Here is a 7,442-nt window from a genome sequence, read left to right as displayed (position 1 = left end):
CTACCCCCCGATATAGTGCATCCCAAATTGCTCTAGGCGATATATCGCCACATGCAGTATACCAAAACAGCGTCTCTGACTTCCACGGCGATATTTCGCAACTTGCACCGCCGATATGTCGCCTTCTCATCCTCTGATGCCGATATATCGCCATTGATAGGCGATATATCTCCTGGGATCGAAAAAAAATTCCAACTTAAAGCCAAAAATCCCCTCCAAATCGGTTGTCCAGGCGATATATCTCCTGATGTAGGCGATATATCGCCTGAACACTGTTCAAAATTCATCAACTTTTTTTCAACATTTTTTTTTTGTTTTTTTTTTTCACGTTTTTCACGGTTTTACTACACTAAAAGAAATTAAAAATAATAATGTCAAACGAAAACGAAAATAAATTACAAAATAATGAGGTGCCTCTCAAAAGCGCTGTCGTTAACGTCATTTAGCCGGACGCTGCTTTCCTTTCCTTCAAGAATCCACCAGAGTAATATTGACCTTCGTCTCAAGTTCTCCTCCATAGTAATGCTTCACCCGCTGTCCATTAACTTTAAACGGCGAAGAATCACCTTGTTGAATCTCCAAAGCCCCATATGGAAAAAATTTTGTAACATTGAATGGCCCCGACCATCGAGACTTTAATTTTCCCGGAAATAACTTGAGACGGGAATTGAATAGCAGCACCTTATCGCCCACTTGAAAAGTCCGATTGACAATATTATTATCATGCCATTTCTTTGTCTTCTCTTTGTAGATTCTTGCATTCTCGTAGGAATCATGACGTAATTCATCTAACTCATTCAGTTGAGCTAACCTTAATGCTTTCGAAGCGGCCGGATTGAAATTCAACTTCTTTAACGCCCACTGTGCCCTATGCTCCAATTCAAATGGCAAGTGACAAGCTTTACCATATACAAGACGGTAGGGAGAAGTACCAATTGGCGTTTTAAAAGCCGTCCGATAAGCCCATAACGCATCATCAAGCTTATTCGACCAATCCTTTCTATTAACTTGCACCGTCTTCTCTAAAATCAGCTTAATCTCCCTATTTGACACTTCTGCTTGCCCATTTGACTGCGGATGATATCCCAATGCCATCTTGTGCTTAATTCCATATTTCTCCATTAAGGAATCAAAAATCTTATTGGCGAAATGAGTCCCTTCATCACTTATAATCGCTCGAGGTGTGCCAAAACGAGAAAAAATATTCTTTTTCAGAAACTTGACTACCACCTGAGCATCATTAGTTGAAGTAGCAACTGCTTCAACCCACTTACTTACATAATCCACCACCAATAAAATATACAAATTACCGAACGACGGTGGGTAGGGTCCCATAAAGTCAATACCCCAAACATCGAATAATTCAACCTCCAATATATTAGTGAGAGGCATTTCATGACGTCTTGAGATATTACCTACCCTTTGACAACGAACACACCGCTTCACATAGTCATAGCTGTCTTTATACAGAGTAGGCCAATAGAATCCACATTCAAGGACCTTTGCAGCAGTCCTTGCTCCCCCAAAATGTCCACCAGTCGGCGATGCATGGCAATGAAACAAGATGTCCTTCATTTCTCTTTCCGGCACACATCTTCTGATAATCAAATCCGGACCTTGTTTAAATAAGAAAGGATCATCCCAGTAGTAGTTCTTCACATCATGATAAAACTTTTTCAATCTCTGCCCAACAAATTCCGGTGGCACTACGTTGGCTGCCAAATAATTCACATAATCCGCAAACCATGGCACAAACTCATCCTTCACTGCAAATAATTGTTCATCTGGGAAACTCTCATTAATCTCTCCTGCAGCAAGTTCTGACTTATCCCCCAACTCAAGTCTTGATAAGTGATCCGCCACCAAATTCTCTGTACCCTTCTTGTCCCGAACCTCCATATCAAACTCTTGTAAAAGAAGCACCCAACGAATAAGTCTGGGTTTAGCATCTTTCTTAGCAATAAGATGCCTGATTGCGGAATGATCAGTATACACAATAACTTTGTTCCCCATCAAATACGGCCTGAATTTGTCGAATGCATAGACAATGGCAAGAAGCTCCTTCTCAGTAGTGGCATAATTCAACTGAGCGCCATTTAGTGTTCTGCTGGCATAATAAATAGTCCGAAATACTTTGTCAACACGCTGCCCCAGAACCGCACCCACTGCAAAATCACTTGCGTCGCACATTAACTCAAACGGCTGGTCCCAATCCGGTGAAATTACTATATGTGCCGACACCAACTTCTGCTTTAGTATCCTAAAAGCTTCAAGACACTTCTCATCAAACTCAAATGGCACCCCATTCATCAACAATGCCGAGAGTGGCTTAGAAATCCTGGAGAAGGCCTTTATAAATCTTCTGTAAAACCCCGCATGACCAAAGAAACTTCTCACTCCCTTAACTGAAACTGGAGGCGGCAAATTCTCAATAGTAGCAATCTTAGCCCTATCAACCTCAATACCGTTCTTAGACACCTTATGCCCAAGTACTATGCCTTCATTTACCATGAAATGACATTTTTCCCAATTCAAGACTAGATTCGCCTCTTCACATCTTCTCAGCACAGCCTCCAAATTTGTCAAACAATTGTCAAAAGAAGACCCCATCACAGAGAAATCATCCATAAAGATCTCAATGCTCCGTTCCACCATATCAGAGAAGATAGCCATCATACACCGTTGAAAAGTGGCAGGGGCATTGCACAGACCAAACGGCATACGACGGAATGCAAAAGTACCATATGGGCAGGTGAAGGTCGTCTTTTCTTGATCCTCAGGAGCAATGGCTATTTGATGGTACCCTGAATAGCCATCCAGAAAGCAGTAATACTGATGTCCAGCCAATCTATCTAACATCTGATCAAGGAACGGCAGTGGAAAGTGATCTTTTCTGGTTGCTTTATTCAGTTTACGATAATCTATACAAATCCTCCAACCAGTTACAGTACGCGTCGGGATAAGTTCGTTATTGTCATTTTTCACCACTGTAATCCCTCCTTTCTTAGGGACTACCTGAACTGGACTCACCCAACTACTGTCTGAAATAGGATAGATCACCCCAGCATCTAACCACTTCAAGATCTCCTTCCTTACCACCTCTTTCATTGCTGGATTCAATCGACGTTGTGCTTCAATAGAGGGCTTACTGTCATCTTCCATCAAGATCTTGTGCATAACTGTGGATGGACTTATCCCCTGAATATCTGCCAACGTCCATCCAATTGCCAACTTATGAGTTCTCAACACCCTTAACAATTTTTCCATCTCCTCATTAGAAAGAGAAGAAGACACAATAACTGGTAAAGTCTCCTTCTCACCCAGGAAAACATAGCGAAGATGTGCAGGCAATGATTTCAATTCCAGCTCTGGAGGTTTCTGAACTGATGGTAATGGTCTCTCAGGTCCTTGGCCCAAATCTTCATATTTTCGATTATAAATTGGCCCTTTAGAATTCAACCACTGTACACACTCTTGGACCTCACTGTCTGACTCAGCATCTATATCCCCAATTGTCAAGCTCTTCTGAAGTGAATCCTCTGTAAGATTAATTTCAGCCACCGCTTTCTCTACCAGGTCAACTCTGAAACAGTTGTCATTGACATTTGCAAACTTTAAGGCCTTAAACACGTTGAATACCACTTCTTCGCCCTGAACTCGCAGTGTCAACTCACCTTTCTGAACATCAATCAAAGCCTGCCCCGTAGCTAAAAATGGCCTGCCCAGAATGATTGGTACATCCATATCCTCCTCCATATCCAGAACTATGAAATCTGCCGGAAAAATGAACTTATCCACCTTCACAAGAACATCCTCTATGATTCCTCTGGGGTGTTTCACTGATCGATCTGCTAATTGTAGAGTGACTGTTGTAGGACTAGCCTCCCCCAAACCAAGTCTTCTGAATACAGACAAAGGCATCAGATTTATACTCGCCCCCAAATCACACAAAGCATGCTTACATTCAAATTTCCCAATTGTACACGGTATAGTAAAGCTCCCCGGATCTCTCAACTTTTGGGGCAACTTCCTCTGCAATATCGCACTGCACTCTTCAGTGAGCGCCACCGTCTCATACTCCTCCATCTTTCTCTTCTTTGACAGAATTTCTTTCATAAATTTGACATAACTAGGCATCTTCTCTAATGCCTCAGCAAATGGAATATTGATGTGCAGCTTTTTGAATACCTCTAAAAACTTAGAAAACTGTTTATCAAGTGTAGTTTTTCTAAGCCTCTGAGGATATGGAACTTGAACTGGCTGACTATCAACAACTGGAGGACACTTGTTTGATCCCTGGTGGTCTTCAGTAACCCCATTCGCTTTAGTATCTGATTTCTCACTCAACTCTTCATTCCGAACCACTGACTTTTGTACACTGGGCTGCTCCACTTGCTTACCATTCCTCAATGAAATTGCTTGACAGTTCTCTTTAGGATTTACCACAGTATTACTAGGCAAATTCCTTTGCGGTCTGTTATTAAGCATGTTGGCCAACTAACCCACTTGTGTCTCAAGGTTTCGAATAGAGGATCTGGTCTCAGTCATGAATTGAGTCTGAGTATTAGTGAGGGTCAACAAGGCTGCTTGCAACTCATTAGTCTTTTCTGGTTGATCTTGCGGTCTAGGCTGGTGTGACGATGAGGCTTGATTCATAGGCTGTTGTGGCATGTGCTGCTGGTATGGCCCTTGAAACTGTGACTGTTGGCCCTGATTATTTCTCCATGAGAAATTTGGGTGATTTCTCCACCCAGGATTATAAGTATTGGAGAACGGATTCTGATAAGGCCTCTGAAAATTACCAACTGCCTGTACCTGAGCCTGATTAACTGGCAGATTACCACAAATGTTGGCCGCTGTACACTGTTCATATAAATGAGGCCCTCCACATATTTCACACCCTGATTGCATCTGTATAGCCTGGGCTTGAGCTGAGATCTTGTTTTGTTGCAACTGCTTTGTCAATGAAGCAACCTGAGCAGTTATAGCATCTAATTCATGTACCCCGGCTACTTTTCTCTGTGAAGTGTCTCGTTCGGCAGGCCACTGATAATTGTTCATAGCCATCTCCTCTAACAATTCATATGCCTCATCAGCCCCTTTACTCATGAAAGCACCGCCTGCTGCTGCATCTATTATAGTGCGAGTAGTACCGCAAAGCCCATTATAAAAATTGTGGACTAACATCCACTTCTCTATACCGTGATGAGGGCATTTTCTGAGCAGGCCTTTGAATCTTTCCCATGCATCGTACAATGACTCTCCCTCATTCTGATAGAAGTTATTGATTTCTCCCCTCAACTTCGCAGCTTTTGCAGGAGGAAAGAACTTTGAGAGAAACTTCTGAGCTAGTTCCTCCCATGTGTTGATTGAGTTGGCCTGTAGAGAAATAAGCCAACTTTTTGCCCTGTCCCTTAGTGAAAAAGGGAACAATCTCAACCTTATTGCATCATCGCTCACCCCATTAAACTTAAACGTTGCACATAGCTCAAGGAAATTCACTATGTGCAAGTTAGGATCCTCATTGGGGAGACCACCAAACTGAACAGAAGTCTGGACCATTTGTATCATCGCCGGCTTAATCTCAAAGTTATTGGCAGTAATAGTAGGCGGCCTAATGCACGAGTGTACTCCTGTGACAGCGGGGAGCACATAATCTCTTAATGCTCGCACATTTTGGTCCTGAGCGATATGATTCTGACCATCATTGTTGTTAACCCCGTCTCTTTGGTTGGCAGCCATTGATACTTCCAACCTCTTTTTCCTTCTGTTTTTTCTGCAGGATCTTTCGATTTCAGGATTAACAGGAACAAGATTTGCAGATCCTTCACGTCGCATACAAAAGATTCACCTATTAAAACAGAATGCGACAACTTGGATTAGTTCAAATAATAAAAACATCCAAATTAGAATAAAAATTAACTATTTTGATATTAATAGAATATCAATTCCCCGGCAACGGCGCCAAAAACTTGTTGCGAATTTTTACTACTGCGCAAGTATACGCAATCGAATAAACAAGTAATAGTAGTGGAAATATATTATTGTTCCGTCAGGGAATTGATATAATAATTACCAACAGCAAAATTTTATTTCTATTTGACTAATGAAATTTTAATGACAATTAACAATGATCAATAAACTAAGAAAACACAATTTAATTAACGAAATTTAATATGAGCGAAAGATTAGAGTATTCTAATTTCATCAACCTTCAATTCTATTCAATCAATAATACAACTAATATGTTTCTGTGATCTATGGTTATAGCAAGTTTACTAATGACAATTCTATTCTCTCTCAAGATATAAAATATTCAGTTTACCTGCGAATTTTCTACATGTCTGTGATAAATTCTACACATAAACCGCATTAAGAACAAAAACCTAATTGCTACACAAACCAATTTGATACTTTCGTTCTAAATTGAAATCTATGTCTATTGTCTAAAGCTATTCCAATTCTCACTTTTCAGATATTGAATTAAAACCAATAATCATGCAACAGATGGCCAATCAATTACAAGCATTAAACATAAGAACAATAGATAACCATAAATTCAAAGATTCATAGAAATTGCATTAAAGACGAATAGAATATCCAGTGACTACATTAAAATACTCTAAATACGAATTTAGTTCATAATATTAAACTTCATCATCCAATCTAAAATTCAAAAACATAAAAATAAACACAAAACGAAATAAACGTGGATTCTTCTCTGTTTCTTTCCCTTTGCCGTCAGAATGCTTTCTCTGCCTGTCCCTCTCCATCTTCCTTTTATTCTTTTTACAAAAATCCCAAAAACCTACGAATTTCCATGAAAATTTCCAAAAATGCCCTCGTGCCGATATATCGCCTAATACACTGCGATATATCGCCTGGTGAATTTTCTCGATGAAAACGCGAGTTTCTGATGTCGTTCTGTTTAAACCAAAATTTGAAATTCCTCCTTATGCCGATATATCGCCCAAGACAGGCGATACATCGCCTATACCATATTTCCACATATTGGCCAATTTTCGGCTACTAAAACCAACATTTATCCAAATTCTCGAACAAATCAGAATTATAACGACAAACTGCACAAGTTCACCAAACAGATTAAATAGAAACTTTCTCTTGAGAAAAACAACCAAATCAATCTGAAAATGTTATTAATAAGCGTATATTTTGTACGCTTATCAATGACTCCCATAATAGAGTATCTTACGACATGAAAATTGTCTGACGAGTGGAAAGACACGAGGAGAGTACTCTATCAAGCTCCAAGGTACACAATCATAGACAGAAAGCTGTACCGGCGTGGCCACTCCTTGCCTCTACTACGGTGTGTTCTGTCAAAAGAAGCCAAAACTATTTTGCAGGAGGTGCATGAAGGCTTCTGTGGGGATCACGCTGGGGGGCAAAGCCTGGCCTTGAAAATATTACGGCAGGGGTAT

At 40.4% G+C, this 7,442-nt stretch overlaps 1 non-coding gene across 1 annotated transcript; it reads left to right on the top strand.

The window, feature by feature from the left end:
- The first annotated feature begins 5,197 nt into the window (after positions 1 to 5,197).
- LOC133828224 (small nucleolar RNA R71) lies at positions 5,198 to 5,304 on the top strand. The gene has a single exon (XR_009890856.1). It is a non-coding gene; the product is annotated as a small nucleolar RNA R71 (small nucleolar RNA).
- The last annotated feature ends 2,138 nt before the right edge of the window (positions 5,305 to 7,442 follow it).

Source organism: Humulus lupulus, chromosome 3 (genome assembly GCF_963169125.1).
Source record: "Humulus lupulus chromosome 3, drHumLupu1.1, whole genome shotgun sequence".
NCBI lineage: Eukaryota > Viridiplantae > Streptophyta > Magnoliopsida > Rosales > Cannabaceae > Humulus > Humulus lupulus.
This window is presented reverse-complemented; position numbering and strand designations above follow the sequence as displayed.